Below are 21,412 nucleotides of genomic sequence, written 5' to 3' on the forward strand. Positions count from 1 at the left end.
GACAGGTGAAAGGGAGCGAGAGGAAGGAGAGGCGAGGAAGAGGAGGAGGTATAACGGGGGTTAGGGAGGGTGAGGCTGAGTTGCATCCTTTGGGATGAGAGAGGGGAGATGGACAGGAGGGGGAAGTTAAGGTGAAAGATGCGACTGCACGTCTTGCGTTCAGCATTTTCACACTGTCCACGCGTCTTTTGTTTCAGATTTCTAATGATACGTCTGTGTCGACAATCCTGCTTCCCTCAATTTCCACCCAAGGTCACGAGGAACGACTAATTTAGAGTCGGAGAGTAAATGTGCATCGCGCCGAGCGGGCAGGGAATCAGAGCTGGAAGTGGAGGGGATGAAAGATAAAAGACGAAGAATGAACAGGAATGAAAACCAGGAGGGAAGGAGCAAAATTGAGCACGGCCAGGAGGAAATCGCATCAAGACGCCACAAATCGGATTTTTAGCAAAGTGGATTCTTGGATCTCTCTTCACATTTTTGGAATACGGCGCCGGGATCGAGCAAGCAAATCGGGATTTTCGAGGTTTTTCTCAGTCTATGAAAGCCTAAGCGGATATCGTGGGATTGGGATTTCTTCAACTCTCTGGTTTCAAGAGGTTGACCTACATCAGCCTTTTCCCTTTTTGCTGTGCGGAGGAGTGAGTGGGACAGGTTTCACCAGTAAAAACACAACCCACCCAGCCCTGGGCTGGCCTCGTATCAGCACAAACACCTGAGGCGAGATCTGTGCTCAACACCGACACACATCCTCATCCACACACACTCAACACACAGACCTAAACCTGGATAACATGTGGAGCTGATTTGGATTACAGAGGCGCAGACGGAAAAGGTAACGTCAACGGAGCGTCACACACACACAACCTGAAAAAATGATTCATGCTCTTTTACATTTTGTTTTGGATTTCATAAGCTTGACCAACATGACATGGTCATGTTGTTGTCTTTGAGAAACACCAGATCTATCCTGAGTACCTGCTGACATACAAAACCACACACCCACTAGTTGAGATGTTTAGTAGTACATCAGCACAACAATCAAAACCAGTGATTGCCCCTAATTGTGAAATGGAAGAAAAAAGTAAAAATCAAATAATTCTGGCATGCACTTGTGTCCAGCTCCATTTACTCTGATGCCCCTAAATAAAATTTAGCGGAAAAAAGTAACATCAGAAGTCTCCTTATTAAGAAATAGTCATATAATGTGTAATTTAATCTCAGTATGCAAACATCAGAGGTTTGTTAGAGAACATTTGTGAACAAACAGCATCGTGTAAACCAAGGAAAACTCCATTTAAAGCTGGTTTAGATTATAAAGTCCACTTTTCAATCAGAAAACAAGATGTGAAGTCGCAGTCATGGCATGAGAAGTTAACTGGAGAACATTGATTGGGAAACAGCCAAGAGGCAGTGGAGGAGGTGCAGAGAGCCACAGCTCAGGTGGGATAATCGGCTGATATGACAACTACAAGGCTAGACTCTCACAGCTGGTGAATGTGACCCAAATACGGCTTTTTCACCTGCCTGAACAGCCCAACGTAAAAAATAAAAGCATGTGGTACTAAATCAGACAAGTGTGCAATTGTTTTCAAGTGCCTGCAGTCAAGTTGCATTTAATCCGCCTTGTGTCGTTGGAGATAAGTGTGCTCCAGGAGGAGAAGCAGTAAATCTGGACATAAACAATGGTTGAAGCTTTCTTCTTTTTATTAGCTTCCTTCGTCTTGTGATAATCCTGTCGGCTCCCATTGCTCAACAATCAACCTCTTCTGTTCAAGCGGGTCGCTTTGGGGTCGTAAACCGTCCACACATAAGTCTGACTGAACTGACGGTATGAACAATCAAGTAAAAAAGAAAAGGAAATCAGAAATGAGCATCAAGGCCTGCAGTGTGAATGCAGGTCTTGATGGAAATCGGAAGGGGACCATTTTGGTCATCATGTAAAACACACTTATGTGTTTCACATGTCCCTGTGGTGAAACTCGGTAGTGGCAGCATCATGCTGTTTTGACTGCCAATAGAAAACGATTCTAAACAGGCAGCCAGAGCGACAATAGCTTGAATTAGTCGTGTATTAGGACAGCCTAGTCAAATCCAGACTTAAATCCAAGCAAGAATCTCAAACAACACTTGGAGATTGAGGTTCTCGGTTGCTTTTTGTCCAATCTGACAGAACTGAACAGTTTCAGTCTCCAGATGAGCAAAGCTGGTAGTAACGCACCAAAAACACACACTTGGCTCCAACTGCAGCCAAGGGAGGTCGTCACTATGCATCGGCGTCTTTCCCCTTCGCATTTATGTACTGGTTTGTTTATAAAATCCTAATAAATCACATTCTAGTTCATGGTGCCAAAGTCTAGGGGTGTGCACACTTCTGCCAGGCCCTGCAGAAAGACTGAGCACATGTTGGTCCAGCAGATTCAAATCCATATCTGCATGGTTAGTCCTTGTGTGCTGAATCATTAAGTGCATGAATGTGGTGGGCACAGTGGCAGGGGAACCGCTCTGTCTCTCGCACAAACACACTCAGGGACTGTGAATAATGAACAGATGTGCATTTGTAGCAGAAGCATAGGAGGCAAACGGAGTGCATGCAGACTGAAGGACGCAGTTTCAAATCTCACATATGGCACAGATGACTGTAAGCTTTCATCACTCCGCCGCGGCTCTGACACCTCTCTTTCTTACCCCACGCCACGCTAACACTCAGCTGTGTGTCAGCCAGCTGTCCTGTATCGGATTACTCAATAGGCGCGCCTCGGCGTGGCTTTCATCACCTAGGCCTTTATGTAATCTCACCTGGCGCCTTGCATGTATGAAGGCAGCATGGAGGGATGCGGGGTAGAGGAGCGTTTGTTGTCCCTTCATTTGAGGCTCTTTACGTAAGCCGCGTCTGCTCACAAACACAAGCAGATTTGGCACACTGACACATGAGATCAGGCTGACTGGATCGGGAGGAGGATAAGCGGGCGATGAGAAAGAAACAGATAGGGAGGAGGAGGGCGGGTTGACATGGGAGTGAGGGTTAAGATTGGGTTGATGAAAGGATGGCAGAGGAGGAGTGAGATTTAGTGAATGGAGCTTCGTCACGTGATGAGATGCAATTTAATGGAAGAAACAGGGAAAAAGGGAAGATTAGGACAAGAGGAGTAGACGGGATGAAAAGCTATCGCCAAGGGATGGATGGCAACAGATCTGGGTGGCTTCAGAGGAAAAACAAATGTAAATAGGCTTTAATGTAAAAATAAAGCTTAAAGGGATGAAATAAAGGACAAACTGAGGTATGTCCATCACACCATTGGATACATTTAGTTCTAGATTAGCTCAAAGTCTGTTAGAGACCAACAACAACAGTTAGAGACCAACAACAGTCTCAGGTTATGAGGAACCAACAGTATGAGGCAGACAACATCTGAGCTTCATCTGACAGAAACTGTTTAGATGGATGGATGGATGGATGGATGGATGGATGGATGGATGGATGGATGGATGGATGGATGGATGGATGGATGGATGGATGGATGGATGGGCGGATGGATGGATAGATAGATAATAAATGGATGGATGGATGGATGGATGGATGGATGGATGGATGGATGGATGGATGGATGGATGGATGGATGGATGGATGGATGGATGGATGGACGGACGGACGGATGGATGGGCGGACGGATAGACGGATGGACGGATGGATGGATAGATAATTGGATGGATGGATGGATGGATGGATGGATGGATGGATGGATGGATGGATGGATGGATGGATGGATGGATGGATGGATGGATGGATGGACGGACGGATGATAAATGGATGGATGGATGGATGGATGGATGGATGGATGGATGGATGAATGGATGGATGGACGGACAGCTTGATGGACGGTAGGACAGCTTGATGGATGGTAGGACAGCTTGATGGATGGCCATTACACAAATCAAAAGACAGATGAATGCAGGATGAAGGGCAGCAGGATGGAGTTTTCTTTCTCATATTTGTTCAGACCTGGTAAAGTCTTTCTCCTCTTTCACCTCGCTTAGAAACCCAGAACCATTCACTCCATCTGACTCTTGCTTCAAACCTGAGCCTCTGCAGAAGGACTAGCTGAATCTTTTGAAGTGTGACAAAGAGGCCCCTTTGATTTCCGTTTACCCAAATCATAATCTTAAAACTGCTCTGTGCTCCTGCGCTAATGAGAGCAGCAAGAAAAGAGAGCAGCAGAGAGACTCCTCTGGTTCTAACGGTGAAATAAAAGCTCCATAAAAGAACCATTCCCTCAATTATGTTGCAGATGCACCGTGTGGCTCGTTGTTACCAGGGGTGCCCGCCTTTCATGGGCTACAGTTGGGGGAGAGCAGCAGATGGGGTGCACACTGTGCAAAGCAGGAAGCCTGCCAACAGGAACAGACTGGAAAGTAAAAGGGGAGATGGGCGAAGAAGCAGACCGTATGGGGATAGACAGGATCTGCTGGAGAAAAGACTAAGAGACAAAACCTGCAATTTCTTTTAGCCTGCAAAGTAAAAAGTTTGGGTCCTTGTCACAGGAAATCGAGGCCAATATTCTGCAGATTCATAAACCCCTCTAGCTCAGAACGCTTCCCACTCTCACGCACAATGCTTCACAGCACATTAGGAAGCCTAATTACTGTTAATTTATGACTAAAAAGCGAAAAAGAAAGGAGGGACAGTCTGATTAAGCGATCAAAAAAGTGTGGCTGAGCACGATGGCAGCGGACATTCGTGGATAATTACACAAAACCGACTATGGCAGACGGGTGATTAGATGTCGGGGATGATGGACGAGGGTTGTGAAGTGTCAGACACCTTCATGAGTTAAGCAGCTTTCAATCAAGGAGGGAAATGGAGGACATTTGAAGCAATGATATGGGGATGCCTGGCTGGAAGCAAATGGTGGGATGAGAAGGGGCTGGACTCTTGATGGCCGCATTTAAAGACAGCGAGAAGGGGAAACAAAGGATGGGAAAGGGTCAAAAGAAAAAGGCAAGGCTGGAGATGACACCTTAGTGGAGGAATGACAGATGGAAGTAAGGGAACAGAGGAAGTGTAGTGATAGTACAGCAAATGAGAGAAGATGGCGACATGGATCAATGTTAAATGATAAGTTGGACCTAAAAATCCATCTGGAATGAGTGAAGGGATGACAGAAAACAAAGGACAAGGCCAAAGATTAAACTGGAAGGGGCAACCAGGAAGCTCCCCTGTACACGGCAGGAAGCAACTAGGATGTGTGTTAACCAAAAACAAGGGGAAAAAAGGATGAAAGGATGAGTAATTAAACTGTTGACAGACTGTTTATGCACAGCGGGTGCTTGATGAGCAGAACAAACCGTAACTACGCAACCGCTGGAGACAGACGGCAGATTGGTTTTAGGGCGGAAGGAGACGTATGGGAGTGAAGAGAAGTGGGAGGAGAGCCAAGTGTGAAAGTGAGAGCGAAGCAGCAGGGGGTGTTAGAAGAAGGAAGAGTGGCACAAGAGGAGACAACGGGATGAAGGACAACAGGGGGTGGAAAAAGAAATCTGTGATATCTGGAGATTTCTGAAAAGTCCAGATTAGCATATCCTTCAAGAGAATCCCTCCTACATGGCTGACCAGAATGCAGGTGAGATAAAACCTTAAAATAATTTGGACTCTGATTTTGGACTCTGATTCACTGTCAAAGAAGAGAAAACCTGAGAGACTTAGAGACTTCATACAGTCTTAACTTCTTCAGAATGAAAAATTGAGCTAAATGACTTCAAAAACTCAAGAGAGACTTGATTCTTTTGTTGAGCTGTTCTCTAAAAACTTGTGAAATGACAAGGTCTTCACCTCTAAGGATGTAAAACTTAAATTTGATTTGTCCTTTGAAAGATCAGAAACTTGACTCTTCAAAGACTAGACCCTAACTCATTCATGTAAGGTCTATAAAATAGACTTTATGTTACTTTTAAATACTCAAAACCTGGATCTGTCTCAATGTTTAGACAAAAAAAATTACTTGACCCTCCGAGAAAAACTCCAGACACTTTGTAAAGACTTGAACTTGATTCAGACTCGTCTGTTAAAGCTAAAATCTTGACTTGGACTCACCCTTTGAATGGGGAGACTGAGTCAAGTTTTTAAACATTAGAAACTAGAAACTTGACTAACTTGATTTTTAAAAGATCTGAAGAAACATGAGCTCAATACTTGGATCAATATCAACATTTAAAGACTCAAAACACATTTGACTCAAAGACAGACTTCATAAAGGCCTAAAACTTGATTTAGACTCGCGTTTTAAAGACAAAGCGTGACTCAGACTCACCCTTTAACAACTAGTATATCGACTAAGACTCGCCCTTTAAAAAACTTGAGTGAGACTTGACAGACTTGACTTTTAAAGGCAAAACTTGACTCAGGCTCACATGAAACACCCAAGAGACACGACAAGATGTCCCAGATAATTGGCAGCACAAAAACTGACACCTAAACAAAGGAGGGGAGAGTTAATAGCCAAGTGTAAGGAGCCAAATGTAAAGTCATATGCATGTAAATCCTGCACCATACGTCTGGAAGCACATGTGTTCTCCTGCATTATCAACGTCAACAGATGTGGGCTGAAGATGCTCGAGTGAATCATGGCGCTGAATGCAGCGTGGGTGACGACAGTCAGAGCAAACCAGCTTGTACTTCGTTTGCCACACTTACAGTCTGAGTCTCAGTGTTTTCTGCTTGTATCAGCAATGCTGAGCATTTGCATTTTGACGTGCAAAAGTCAACAAGCCCACGGGAAACCAACAACACCGCGGGCTGGATGAACCGCCGCATTGTTTCGGCGTTATTATTGTCACAAATCAAGGCGAGAGCAGCAAGGAAGCGCTTTGTGTCACGTTGCAGTAAAACTTGTGATTCATTACGGCGGAGGACGGCCTCCGATCAAACGCGCGCGACGCTAACAAGCCTCAGCCGAGAAATCATTTAGCATGTTCTCGATACAGGCGCCACAGGCATCCATTTTCCTCAAAGGATGTTTGTCTTATTCCCAGCTCTTATCTCTGATGTTCTGTGTCTCTATACACCCCTTTGTTTCACAGGGGGATGAAAGCAAATGGATGAGAGCAATATAGGGGGAAAAAAAACAAGAAAAAAGAAGAAAAGCATTAATGAAAGGAGGTATATGTGCACAAGTGTTGTTTGCCCATCTGTAGCATCAATCAATACATCCATCACTATGATTCAAAGGCCTGGCTGGTATGTCATTGACCTACTGTGCTAGATGCAGACTGCTGATTGGGTGTTTGTTCTCATGCTCAGGACTTCCCCTTGGAAAGCCAGGATCCCTGCTGAATCATCAACCTGCGCCTACATACACAAGCGTGGCTGTTGTCAAACGGCGTCCTATCGCGTAAGCCAATCAGGGTCCAATATGATTGGCGCCGCAGGGTTTCTGAACAGGCGGAAAATGTTGCACAGAGGTGGCCAGTTTGAGTGTTGCCTCTCGACTCGTGTTTGTTGTTTTTGTCCTCGCCTTGGCCAATGCAAACATTCACAGGTGCACACGAGAAACACATCAACAATCACCCGCTGAAAATATGGCAAGGTGGCAGCAAAAGCTGTTAGGAAAGAGTGAGAAGCGACTAGATATATTTCAGCGCTAAAATAAAGAAGAGAAAACTGAAAATGAAGAAAGAAATTAGAAAAAGTACCAGATATTTTCCAGTAACGTTTTCTGCTTTGCGTCTCGTCCACTAATGCAGACCGAAAACATTTTCCAAAGTTTGGCATCTTATTAGTTTCCACTGGTTTTGCTGGATACCCATTGATGTTATCTTTACAGTTTTCTGCATTTAGCAACTTTCATTTTCCTCAAAATCCCATTAAAAGCTCCAGTAATGACAGATGTTAAAACAAATCTACAGTTGTTTGCTGGATTTTGCCAATGTTAATATTATCACCATTAGAAAATGGGATTTATGCAGAATTACCATCTGGATAGATGAGTTTTCATCCCAATCAGAGAAAAACACCAAGCTAGTGTAGATGAGGCCTTCATGTTTGTGCTGCAGAGATACAGCAGAAGAAAGTTGGTCTATGTGCAGGTTTTAATCATTTTGAACTCTCAGGAGCTCCTTTGGTTACATCTGGTATGTGGACGGAGCAAACAACCTCAGGAAGACATTAGAAAAAAGACTGAAGGATTGATTCATTGTTGTAATCAGATCCAACTGAGCACCATTTTTTCCCCAGATATGGCCGCATGTCAAACAGAAAAATCCTCATTAAAATTAAACGGTCTTTAAGTCTGATGTATTTTCTTTATCTTGAGGAATTCCTTTGCAAACACACAAGAATCATCTTAGGATAAAATGTATTAAATACATTCTTTGTAGTTTTATGCAGATAATATCCAATTGCACTTTAATTGCAGCTCAAACAAAGCTGATCTTCAATGGAAAGAGGCTTTTGAGCACCAATATTCACAATGAAGCAAAAACAACAACAAAAAACCTCCCAGATAATCACAGCTCTGAACTTCTAGGGATGCCACAGATTTGAAAATATCCAATAAAGCCCTGTCAGTTCGGTATGCACATGTATCAGACAAATACAGCCTTGTTTTACACCTGAACAAATTAAATATCCAGTCCACTAAATAGTGGCCAATTTGTTTCGCTTGATTGGAAAAAACTAAAACTGTGATTTTCATGTACCCGAACAACTACACAACACAGTAAATCCACTGCTGCAGATATTAATATTGCACCACTACTGAATCAAATAATCATTTGTCTACAATTTCCTTGCTGTGCAATCTTTGAACTGCAGTAAAAATGCAGCTTTGAGCTGATTTGAATGGAGAAAAACACCCTCCTCTGATGGCTCGAGCGGCTGTTCAGCCATCGTCCTAATTGTAGCACACAATGAGTGAGACTACTTGAAATCTGAAAAAGTGAACATTCATCTGTAATAAACTACATATTTCAAACTAATGGCTGACTCATGTTCACTCGAAGCCCTAGAAAATGCCACAAGTCTGCAGATGGCAATTCTGAACAGCATTCAATCAACTTGCTCCATACAGTTTTAGCTGATAACGGCTTTATTCTGGGGAGTTAAAGTCAATATATCTGGATCTCGGCCGCATCAGCTCAGATGTTAAAGTCTAAGGCAAAAATATAAGCAAACGACAGCAATAACGGGAAAAAAATAGTTTCACAAAATAAGGCTTACACACATCAAAATGACAATCTCTGCAGACACAAACTTAATCCCCCACCTCCCTCTTTCCATTTCACAAAATACGGCGTCTTCATTAAGAGATGAGCATGTGGCAATAACGAAGACTGTCAGCAATTAATTACAGCCTTTTATTGGCTCCCATCTTAAACCACTGTGCAATTTAATCAGATACAACTATGAGAATGCCATCTGGAGTGAGGAATAAACAAAGCCCAACATTGCCGAGAAGCCTCTCAATTTGACAGCCATCAACCAATGAAAAATGACTCCACTACAAGGAGAAAAGGAGGAATCCAGGGTGCAGCAGTGTGACTGAGCCGTTTAACACCCTGGTCTGCCATTTTCTCTCCTGTATGGAGGGGGAAACTCTGCCTACTGGTCAAACTTTACTCCATTATGGACTGTAGTATCACATTCATTAGTAATTTCTGTTACAGATCAACACAAAGGATGATGCATGGTTTTATAATTTAGTATGAATGATTAGCTGCGTTTCCATTGCAAATGTGCACAAATCTTTGTCGATATTTTACTAATGTCGAAAAAACACAATTTTGCAATTGCGGTGTTTCCATTAAATAAGAAATGAATTGATTGTATGACTTCTGTGACTTCTGTGATGTGAAAAACGTGTTTCCATTGCAGTTTGCAGCACATCTATTTTGATATGGCCAAAAAGCCTCCTCATCCTAGAGGAAGAAATGATCAAAATATAAGTTTATTTGAAGTTGCCATGTTTGCATTCTGCAAATGTATTTTTGTAATTTCAATTTCAGCAGAGTGGTACGTTTTGGACACATTCCTACCAGTTTTCCACATTTAGACACATTTTTGCCAACTTCTCCTTTGTAAAATATTTCAAGCTCAGTCAGACTGGATGGAAAGCTTCTATAACACTCCAATTCTCAATTGTATTCTGACCTGGACTTTGATTGGACCAGTTTGCTTTAAACTACTTTGGCTCTAGCTGCATGTTTATGGTCGACGTTCTGTTTTAGTTTAAACTAATAAGTCTCTAACATGTCTCCTTTCAGGATTGTCCTCCATTTTACAAAGACAAAAAAAAATAAAAAAACATTCCAATCAGTCTTTCCAGTCTTTCAGTCTTTCGACGATTATGACACGCTCCCATTCGGTTTTCCCCCGTGTTACTAAAAAAAGACAGTCACAGTCACCACAGCTGCCAATTCAATTTACCTCCCGGAAAATAGGATCCCCAAAGCTTTGCAGCTTGTGTTCTTCCAACGGGGGGAAAATTACAGCGACTCATGAAGGGCGGAGTATTGGCTGCCACCCTCATGGAGGTGTTAATAACGTTAATAACAGTGTTCAGGAGCTGATTTACCTTAGACTGCGAGGAGGTGAACCGTGAAGACGACGCAAACTTTAAATGCATTTTGCAACTTGATTGGGGGGGAAGAGCCTGAAACACGGAGCCATTTGAGGAGTTTAAGCTGCTTACCAGCAGACTGATGAATGCCTGGAGCATTCGAACTAACAAATATGAAGCAACGAGGGAAATCCATCTGAGCTTTTATTATTTAGCTGCAGCTAATTGCTTTGTTGTAGCTGCTAAAGATACTAATTGCAGGAAAATTAGATCTTGATTTGCCTTTTGTTTACATTAACAAGACTTGCTGAATCATTTGAGATGATGTGGAATCAAGAAAGGGCAAAGATGTGAGTTTTGACTTCAAGTACAAATTTCTACACAGCGCATAGAGGGGGAAGAAAAAAAAGACACGCATGGCTGAGTGCTCAGGAATGTCTTCAGTTTTTCCCTCACGGTTCACAGATTCTCGGATAAATCGGAGCAAAGGGGTCACGCTGCCTTCTGCTTTCCAGTCCAACGTTTCATACAGATATAAGAGAGCTGATGTACTCTCGCCCAGGAAAAAGAAACTTCAGGTAGAAACCAACTTTCATGACTTCACAGTTTGTAACACAGCGTTCCAGGTTAATTAAAGGCTGCCTTTCTTATCTACGCAAACCTTAAAAAGGGAAGCAAACTTCAAAGCCTCCACCGGTATTAGGTTTTTACTCCAAACGCAGCATGAAGAGGAAACAAGCTCTTCTTTTAAGAGTTGCCAAGTTCACAGATTTAAGTCAGAACTTCACTTTAGATAAAGCGCCAGAGACAGAAGAGCCCCAATATCCCACAAACCGACTGATGAAACGCTCTTGTCCTCTCATTTTATGCACATCAGTGGCAAGTAGTTTCATCCAGCTGAAGGAAAATCACCCGAAAACAAAGCTGTCATGGTTTTCAAATGGAGAGGGGGAAAAATGAGCACCAGCTTCAGAAAATTAGGTCTTTCTGAGCCTTTTTAATGTCTGAAGTGAATCAGGGTTGGAAGAACCAAGAAAAACAAAAACATTTTAATAATCTGACTGTGTCGTGCTCCAAGAATAGAGACAATTATCGAAATCTTCCAAGTAGGATGGGCTCCAACAGGATTTAGTGAGACAGATTCACACTTGCTCATCGTACACAAACAGAAACAAGCTGGTTGTTGTTTTTGCCTCTTTCTCCTCTCAAACAACGCGGGAGGAATTAGCCGAGGATATCAGAATAAAACTGTTTTTGTGGAGTCCAGCTGTGGTGACACAGCAGTTTTCACATTCACAAATCAACGTCCCCCCCCTCAACGACCGACTTTGTCCATTTTTGTGAAAGATGTCAAGGTACAGGCAGGTGAGACAAACAGGAAGGCAATTACATTCTCTGCAGCTGTCAAAAAGAAAAACTAAATAAATGCTGCACTCATGCTGTACGACTGTTTACGACTGCATCCAGTAATAACTTATGTTTCCTCCCCTCCTGAGCTATATTCCCCAGAAACCAAGCAGAATGAATTTTCAATGCAGAAATCTTATGTCATGAATTTGTTATGGTTTACATAATCAGGAGCCATTTGAGGAGTGACACGATAAAACGGTCTTTACTAATAAAGCAGGCTGGTCACACAAACATATTCATTAGGAATGGACGGCATACCTGGATTCAAATTGTCATTCTTTAACTCGTCAATATTTATCCCATAAAATTAAAAATTTTAAAACCGAGGTCTATTTTGAGTTTGTGTATCAGGAGGGAAAATGGTTGGTCATGTGCTATTAGTTTAGATATCTGACGATCAGGAATGGACGGTTGTTTTTTTTAGTGTTGAAAGGGAAGGAAGTATAAAATATTGGACCAAATTTTCACATTTGTGATTCCCCAATATCAATGGAAAATAATCAAGTTGAAGGAAAAAAGTATAAGAAGTGAGGTCCACTTTTTTTGAACCTTCATCTTCACATATACCTCTGGATATGTACTGGAAACTCAGTACATATTTGAGTAAAATTAACATTGTTTTATTTTATGTCTCTGAAATTACAAGCAAATATTTTGTATTCATTTATAGAAAATGAGAAATGGTCAAAATAACGAAAAAGATGCAGACCTTTCAGACCTAAAATAAAGCAAGGACAGCAAGTTTATATTTATTTAGAAACAATAATATTGATGTTTTCAATCAGGAAGATTTCAGAATCAATATTTAGTGGAATAACCAGGAGGTTTTCAATGGGGTTATGTGCAGTGGGCTCTTCATTTTTTCCAGAGCTGCATATTAGAAATTGCCAAAATAACCAAACAGGTTGTGTAGTTTTCTGAATAAATAATCCCATCCCTCAGTATCAAAGGCTATCAGGGTATTTCTAGGCATAGATCTGCTGTGAGAAAGGTCAACAATCAGACAGAAAACCCAGAAAGATTTTCCTCAGAGATCTAAATCTCCCAAACAAACGATTGGCATGTTTCCAGGCTTTCGGTGAGGTAATGCCGGGGCTACAAAGACCTTCAGAATAATTAGACGGATAAGTTGAGCAGAGATCCGCCACCCAGGGGAGCGAGCATCAACCCCCGTCATCACTGACCTATTTTAAGTCAGGTGGAAACAAAACCAGATGCAGCCTTGCTTCTCCACTAGGAGTTTGGTTCAAAAGGCCAACAACTTGAAAGAGGACCTTATTTTCCTGCCTCCCTCTTATTTTTCTCCATCAGGATGGCAACACCTCACCAAGTCATTTTTTAACACAGCTCTTCCTTTCGCTAATCAAATCCACTCTTCCCTCTCGCATCCCTCTCTCCCTGACAGTGACGGATGGCGGCCTTCACCCGTTTATCGCCTTTACATATTTCTCTGCCCATCCGCTTAACGACACACATTCATACCTGCTGACTCTTCATCCCTCACTCCTTCCCCCGTCTTCCTCAGACTCCTGCATTTCACTCTTCCTCTGCTCTTTACACTAATGTTTTTTTATTTTCCTCCATCTTATGCAATCCCCCACCATTTTCTTTGTGTGTCCCCCTACTCCTTCTCTCCATTTCACGCCGCTAAGCTCGCCTGCATTCGCGCGGCGCTTCTATATGAAATTTTTACCCCTTCCTGCTCCTGATACACTCCAGCTGACTAAAGAGGACAATACGGCTAAAGAGCAATAGTATCAAAAGGATGAGTGGGCTTACAGTACACACGACAGCTGCAAGAAGAGGCTGCGTGGGCGTTCTTTTGTTTCTTGCCTGCAGGGAAGTGTGTGTGTGTGCGTGTCTATGCATCGGCCTCCCTATAATTATGACTGTGTGGGAAGACTGTTTTGGTATGCTCCTGGTTGTTTCAGTATGCAAGTGCTCACCTTATATCCAGGCCCTGCAATATGAGTGTTTCTAGAAACCTTGGTGCAGCTGAAACGCTGCCTCAGTCTGTATCTGTGCAAGCGGAGCTTTTTATTTCAGAATAAAACAACGTGATGCTTAAACACGTCTCGGCTGAAACACAAAACGATTTTGCTTCCAAGCAGCCAGACGTCGTCCTAACTTTCTAAAAGTAGTTGGATCAGTTCTTTGAGTTTTCTGGAAGGTATTTCAAAGTTTTATGTTGGACTTTGGGCATTTCCTTGGATAAATCTTTTGTCATCCATCAAAAGGACAAAACAATAACTGTTAGGCATGAGAGGCCAATCATGCAGCAGCAAGTTGGTGCATGACTGAAGACGTCTTGCTAAAGTTTTAACGTCAGTACAAGAAATTAACTTTAAACATTGTGTTTATGTACAACATGCTGGTCTGAGTGCTTTAGAAACTGCTGATCTTCTGGGACTCTGCAAAAAATAGAAACTATCCAGTGAGCAGCAACTTTGCAGACATCAGAAGAGAATGAAAGCTAACAATAGCTCAAATAACCATTTGTTTCCACTAAGGTGTGAGGAACACAATCTGAACACAATGACATTTGAAGACAATGAGCCGCAGCTAGACCAGACCATTTACCACTTTACTCTATTACAGACCACTAACTGAGACAGAAATTCACACAAGGTCACCAGATCACAGCGAAAATGTTGCGATATTCAGACGGCAGGGTCAGTTTGGAATGAACTGTATTAAAAGCATAGATCCACTGGGAAGTGTTTCCTTTCATTGTGTTTGGTTTATGATGGTCATGCTCCCATATTCTGATTATGCACCATGTCACAAACTTGAATCATCTTGCAGTTCAGCAAATAAATGTGTTTTAAGAAAACTATTCAACTCAGAAAAAGAAGACGTTTCCCTGACAGGGCAAATCATTCCACAACTTCGACATGAGTACAGTCAGATCTCCAAGTTTCTGTTTGGATTTACTTACATTAGGAGTCTGCTGGTTGCCCCTCCCTCCCTCAGCTCCTCCAGACTAGCGGCAGCAGCAATTAGCAAACAGCTGGTGGAACTGTGAGTCTGCTGAGCTTGTCATACTAACTACTTCTCAGTCTGATGCTCCTAAGAACGGCAAACAGAGTGGCATCGTTCTGATGGCGTGCTGAAGGCAGGGAGCCAGGAAGAGCAGGAACTTCTTAAAGAGACAGAAGCCCATATCAAGATGCAAAATTGCTAAATTATGTGCATTTCTCTATTGGTCAACACTGTCTGTTCTGTTTTATAGTTATATAAAAATATATTATTTTAGTAGCCCTAATCTTGGGTGATGCATTAAAAATCTTGAGATTAGGAACCTTTTTTGATGATTCATCCGAATTCTGGTGAAAATCTTTAAACATCCAGAGTCCAAACAAAAACTTTGATTCAGAAAGCCAAGAGAAAATAATACTTCTTTAAAATGTTGCATGAAAATCTATAAGCATGAGGGATGATTTCAGATTTCCGAGTAGTACTTTATGAAATTGAATTAACCAAAACGCAGTAAAAGATTAACTTATTCAGAATGTTTTGACGTCGGGAGTTTTGTTGGTTTCTTGCAGCGCAGCAACCCACAGCCCAATCAGATCTGTGGATTACTGTGCTCATAAGTGGGCTTTGAGAGCTAATACAAATCCCCTTGTTTATTAACACCACAACATTCACTAAGTCGATTTAAGTCGATTACGGGCTAATGGCATTTGCGGATGGGAGAGTAACTGCACACACAAGCACACATGCAGTTTATTAACGTCATTAATTGTGCTCAGCATATTTTGAGGGACTGACATTTATAATGTTCCACGGAGAATTAAAGGCCAACAAGGAAATTAAAGCTACATTAGGCCTTAAATGTGAAATCCAATGAAACTTTCAGGCAAATTAGAGCTTTTAAGTCATGCACGAAGCATCTCTTAATTGCTCCGGTTTGGAATGAGCGTGAAAGAATCCCTGAAAAACACACAGTGGACATGTATCTTTCTGAACCTATCAGCTGCTACATATTTATCTGGATTTGGCTTCACAATCAGAGGCCACACCTTAAAAACGTTACCCAAACCCAACGTTTGGGTAACGTTAGGCGGAGCGGAGTTGTGCTCCAAATCCTAGAGGGTAGAGAGGAGGTTTTATTGTTTTTTTTTTCTCTCCTCCAAAACCTTTCACAGCACATATTTTTACATCATGCAGCCCTCTCTGCTCTCCATTCGTCCGTTTCTGGCTCTCTGGAGGCTCAAAGCCTCATACATGGTGGAATACCTAGAGATTTCTAAAAATAGAAGAGCAAAAAGGAAAAAAAAACTGAGGTAGATACAGATGCATTGCACAGCTTGAGGAGGTCAAAGCGAATCGGATCGCAACAGAAATTCCTTTTTTTATGGTCGTTTTTGTTCCATTTCTGCTCTCTAACTTCTGATATGCATCTCAGTCTTACATTAGTTGTTTCATTTTAATATTTTCCTGTGAAAAAGAGTAAATTGAGTTTCTAGATTTTCTCATGAAAGCAAGACAGAATTTCTCTAACATCTACGTGTTTGAAAATCATTGCAAATTCCTCAAAACACGCAGAGGAATTTTACTTTCTGAATGATGGATTCATTCAGGAAAAATAACTGTTCAGACTAGTAGCAAGCTGGTTAGTCAACTAACCAACTTGATTAATGCTCCAGATGCTGTTCTGGCAAATTTTTGCAGCTGTGCGCTCACAGAAACATGAATCCCTGCACCTCCATGCTGTACAGTGTGTAAGATGAGATTTTATTGATCTCAAGAGGGGAAATTCTTACTGCTGCAGCAGAACAACGAACACAGCACAGAGGCAACAGAAGATAAGGGAGAAAAGAAGAGATAAAATCGGAATTAAAAGTTTTATATAACAACCAAGAGCAGCACAAAGGATAGAAAACTGCCAGGAGGAAAAAGGATTTTCAGTGATGTTTCAGATGTGCTGGAAAACTGAGACAGATAACCCCAGATTTGCAGAAGTGTTCAGACAGTGATAAGTTGGGAGTCAGTTTATGTGAAATCTGATAGCAGGGTTCAAAAATGATGAATGTAGAGAACTACAAGTCTTTGAAAAGTTGCTATAAAATTAAATTATCATGCTTGCATAAAAAGTTGGGTGAAATTTGAAAGTTCTTTGCCAATTGTTTAAACTGTGACCTTATTTAACTTGGATTAAATTTACTGTTACATTTAGATTTAACAGAATAAATGTTAGCATTTTCGCAAAATTGCAACAACATACTTCAGTGTAGTTTACTGGAATTGTATGTGACAAACCAACACAAAGTAGTAAACAGAAAATGATTCATGGTTCAAGAATTACGTATTTCCACAGCAGCATGCTGTCACCACCAAGTGTTACCATGGTTACGGTGTACTCAGGGTGCAGAGCGCATAGCATTTTGCATGTTGCTCATGAATTAAACTTTGATCTCGTATGTTTGTTGTGTCCCCTACATTGCTTAAAATACCTCAAACTATAAACTAAAATGATTTTATTGCCAAACAGAAACTAAATTAAGAACTTACAATAGATGCAATCTAGGTATTCAATATGAAAGGTATCAAGCATCACATTGGAATAGCATCTCTGCTACCAGGCAGACTGAGTTATGCATATTAAGCCTATTTTTTGCTATGTGTAAAATATGCATCAACCAGCAGTGGCGTAAACACTTCATGTAGCTGCATTACGGCTAAAAGCACAAATTTTGTGACTACACACTCCTTCATAAAAAGCAGGTTTGCAGTTGCAAACTATAAACTCATTGTACCTGAGCTGTGGATTTCTGCAGCTCCTCCAGATATCGTTATAGTTTCTCTGATTAATGCTCCAAGTGCTTCCCCAGTCGGTTTAGATGGTAGGTTTGGAGCTGTGCCATTCTCCTTATATAGGGATATTATTTTAACTTCATCCCTGATTTATCTGCCGTTCCTTAATGATGCTGTTTTTTGGTTTCCTAACAAACCTCTGAGGCCTTCACAGAAAAGCTGGATTTATACTGAGGTTCAGTTTCACACAGGAGGAATCTATTTACTAATTAAGTCCTCTGAAGGAAACTCTTGGATGCATCCCTGGTTCAACACACATGAGTCAAATTTAATAATTTGACTCAGGTGTGTCAAATTTGTTATGCAGTCAGGGACTACAGAGTCCTTCTAATGATCTGATTATTTGATTCAGGTGTGTTGAAGGAAAACTTTGCAGGACACTAACCCTTGAGAAACAAATAAGGATCATCATAATTCAGAAAAACCTTGACCCTCCAAACAGTTTATACAACAGAAAAGATCAATTGCGACAACAGTTATGAAGAAAACATAAGATAAAGCGGAGTGAGAACAAAGCAAGGTGAGAATGAAAGGGAAAGAAAGATCAAATGAAATGAATTGGACAGGTTGTGATCCATCTCTTAGGGTCACATCGATCAGCGAGTGAAGGGATCCCTTACATCCAACTTTGAGTGCACGCCCATCAGAAAGCTTCAACGCTGCACTCCCGGGCTGCAAATGAGATCTGAGAGCAATATACGAAGGAGGGAGAGAGATGCAGAGGTGCAAAATGAAACAAAAAAAAGTCTGCAGGAGTGGGGAAGAGGTAACGGAGAAAAATGACTGCACAGGATAATCAAGTGATGAGGCAGATGGGGAGAGGAAATAGATAAATGAAAGGGGAAGTGAGAAAGGATCACAGGCAGGGCGCAGAAGGGAATAAAACAAGAACCTGATGTGGTGCAAGAAGTCGTGCGAGCGCACATCGACTAAAAAGTAGGTGCAAGAGTCGCCAAGGAGACGTGGAGGTCAGCAGCCGAGTCAGCAAGCAACACAGACAAAAAGACGAGGGGTGGAGGAGGAAGAAGAGGTGGGAAAAGATGGCGAGGAAGAGCTGTGACTGATAACATTGTCGTATTCAGGTTGCCTCAAGGGCAGACACAAGTGAAGAAAAGAAAAAGGGATGAGACAAACAAATGAAAAAGTGGAAATTTACAGAGGAGCCAGGGGCGGAAACGGTTCTGAGATGGAAGGTGAGTAAGGATGAAAAGACAGGTGAAAGGAACTGCAGGTAGATGGAGGGAAGGGAAGGAAACGATCCATGGCTGTACACTAATAGAGTCGGAGAGGTATGGAGGTGAAAGCCGTGCGCGGGCATGCCCGGGGCAGATGGATGAGAGGGGTTCCACAAGGAGGCAGACATTACAGACAGTATGGATGAAAGTACAGCAGGAAGGTTTCTATACGAGTGATGGGAAAGTGGAGACACGACTTGACCCCACAGTAATGAAAAAACTCCTGATGGAGCTTTTCAGGGACAACCATCAACCTGACTTGATCTCATTTTTCCACGTCACATGTTGCATGATTCTTGGTAGATTCTTTGCAGAACCACTTCAACTACAGCCATTTGGACTACGTCTCCACCAGTTTAGCACATCTACAGACAAAGCTTTGCCCATTTTTCGTTGTAATTTTGCTCAGTCTCACCCAGACGAGATGGAGAGTGAAGCGTAATTTTAAGTTTTGTATTGCTTTTCAGTTGGTTTTATGTTCCTTTACCAGCTTGAAGATGACGACCTGCATCAACCTATCCGTTTTTATGACCCCTTTTTTTTTTGCTTCATTCATTTTTCCATAAACTCTGATCAGTTTCCCTGGTCCCACATAAAGGAAAGCATCCCCACAGCATGATGTTGCTACCACCAAGCATCGCCAAGTTTACTTACATTAAGGATCTGATTAGTGCTTTGGAATCGATTTTTAAACTTAAACCTTCGTCCACGTTTAAGGTGTCCCCTTTGTTGCTGGTGGCTAACTTTAGGTGAGACTGGATCTCTGTTTCTCCTCCAGAGTTTCTATTGCCCTCCTGCATACTTCTCTGATTTTTACTACACCTCCCTGGACTCTCAACTAAGGGAACGGCCTCATCTCGTTGGGTCAACATGACACTTTTCGGTCACTTTGACCATTAAACAGTCCCTCCATTATTTTTCAAATATATGTTTTTTTGCAATCAAAATCCCTGATTTTGTGATGCTATTTAAAAGAAAAAATTTTGGGGAATTCCTCATCAAATCCTTTTAAAATCTATGTTTTTATATAAAAAAAAGGTGAAAAAAGAACAAGCGGAAAACCAGACACAAGCATTATTATTCTTTAAAGAAGTAGAATATATCTATTTTTGTTACTTGCAATATCACGGCCTGCAGGTGGGTGTTAGTCACTCAAAACCAATGGTTTTGACCATCTGCAATAAATTCACAATTATGCAATACTGCAAAAACAATGCAGGGACCTTTTGATTTTGTATAGAATTCTGGAATTGCAGAAAACTTAAGGTACTGAATAGTGTTTTCTAACAAACTTCTGAGGTTTTCACACACGGCGTTCTTAATCTGTGAATTACTTACAGTCAAAATAATTTCAAAATAGTCATTTCTTAGAGGTATCAGATCAAAGCGGCCCAAATATGTACTTATTACATGCTTCTTGTGTTTTTACTTCTTAAACAATGTTGAAACCTTATTTCCTGCCAAAACTATAATTGTTTTTGTGTTGGTCTTTTACATAAAATTTCAATGAAACCATTTGAAGTTTGTTTAATGTGACAAAATAAGAAATTAAAAAAAATACGTACAAACATAAATAACACATATCTGTTCTGGTCCAACATGGACTGCCCACAGGACCAGCTGTCACTGCAGGCATTCGTAACTTTGTCCCACGCACACATCCCCACCGTCTCCTGCTGCAGGCGTTTCCTTCCCCTCCTAAAAGACTAATGTCACCAAGCATAAGGAAATGATTGTTGCCCTAAAAACTTTACACACTTCTCGGCATTTTGTACAGTTTCCAGGAATACAAGAGACACTAAATCTTTTAGAGCCAACTAGTGAAAAGCAAAAAGAGCCACGCGTTGTCACACACTTGAGTCAGCGAGCCATTCATGTTCTGCTCAGCGGATATAAACAGAGCTCTTTAACGACTACAATCAAGACAGAATCCATTTTTTACTCCTCAGTAACTAATGTCGCAGCGGTTAGAAGTTCTGCTGAAATGTTCTGTTTCAAAGGGAAACGCATCCCCATTAGCAGGACTATTCATGATCGCTCAAATTAATGGAATCTATTCCCATCACCACACTGCAGCAATGCTTGCTTTTATTCGCTCACTCTGCTTTAAGTGAGAACATTTAAGAGTGCGAGATAAAATTTATAATCGTTTCCGGCAGAGAGTGTCTTATCACTTTCTTCCTCTTATCTCATTATGAGACGAGTCCAAAAATGGGACGGCTTTATACGGAGCTCACATTTGGAGAACAGAACGAAGCATGGGAAGCATGTGGAGTGGGGGTGGAGACTTTCACAGCGGCACCGCCTTGCTATCAGAGATGGATTGTAAACCCGCATAGTTTCACATGGATAGAGCAAAGCTTTGGAAACTATTAAGTAGCAATTTGCGTCAGC

The 21,412-nt window shown here is 41.6% G+C and overlaps 2 protein-coding genes across 4 annotated transcripts in view; one reads left to right on the forward strand and one right to left on the reverse strand.

Moving 5' to 3' along the window:
• The window catches only part of pcxb (pyruvate carboxylase b), a 392,212-nt gene that overhangs the window by 120,626 nt on the left and 250,174 nt on the right, over positions 1 to 21,412 (reverse strand). The gene's annotated exons all lie outside the window — the stretch shown is intronic.
• The window catches only part of LOC103480729 (leucine-rich repeat and fibronectin type-III domain-containing protein 4), a 52,273-nt gene that overhangs the window by 1,134 nt on the left and 29,727 nt on the right, over positions 1 to 21,412 (forward strand). For both annotated transcript variants that reach the window (XM_008435890.3, XM_081599190.1), the window contains exon 2: positions 198 to 835. The gene's annotated coding sequence lies outside the window, so the exon portion shown is untranslated. The remainder of the gene's footprint in view (positions 1 to 197; positions 836 to 21,412) is intronic.

This window comes from Poecilia reticulata, chromosome 18 (genome assembly GCF_904066995.2).
Source record: "Poecilia reticulata chromosome 18, P_reticulata-male-v2, whole genome shotgun sequence".
In the NCBI taxonomy this organism is placed as follows: Eukaryota; Metazoa; Chordata; class Actinopteri; order Cyprinodontiformes; family Poeciliidae; genus Poecilia; species Poecilia reticulata.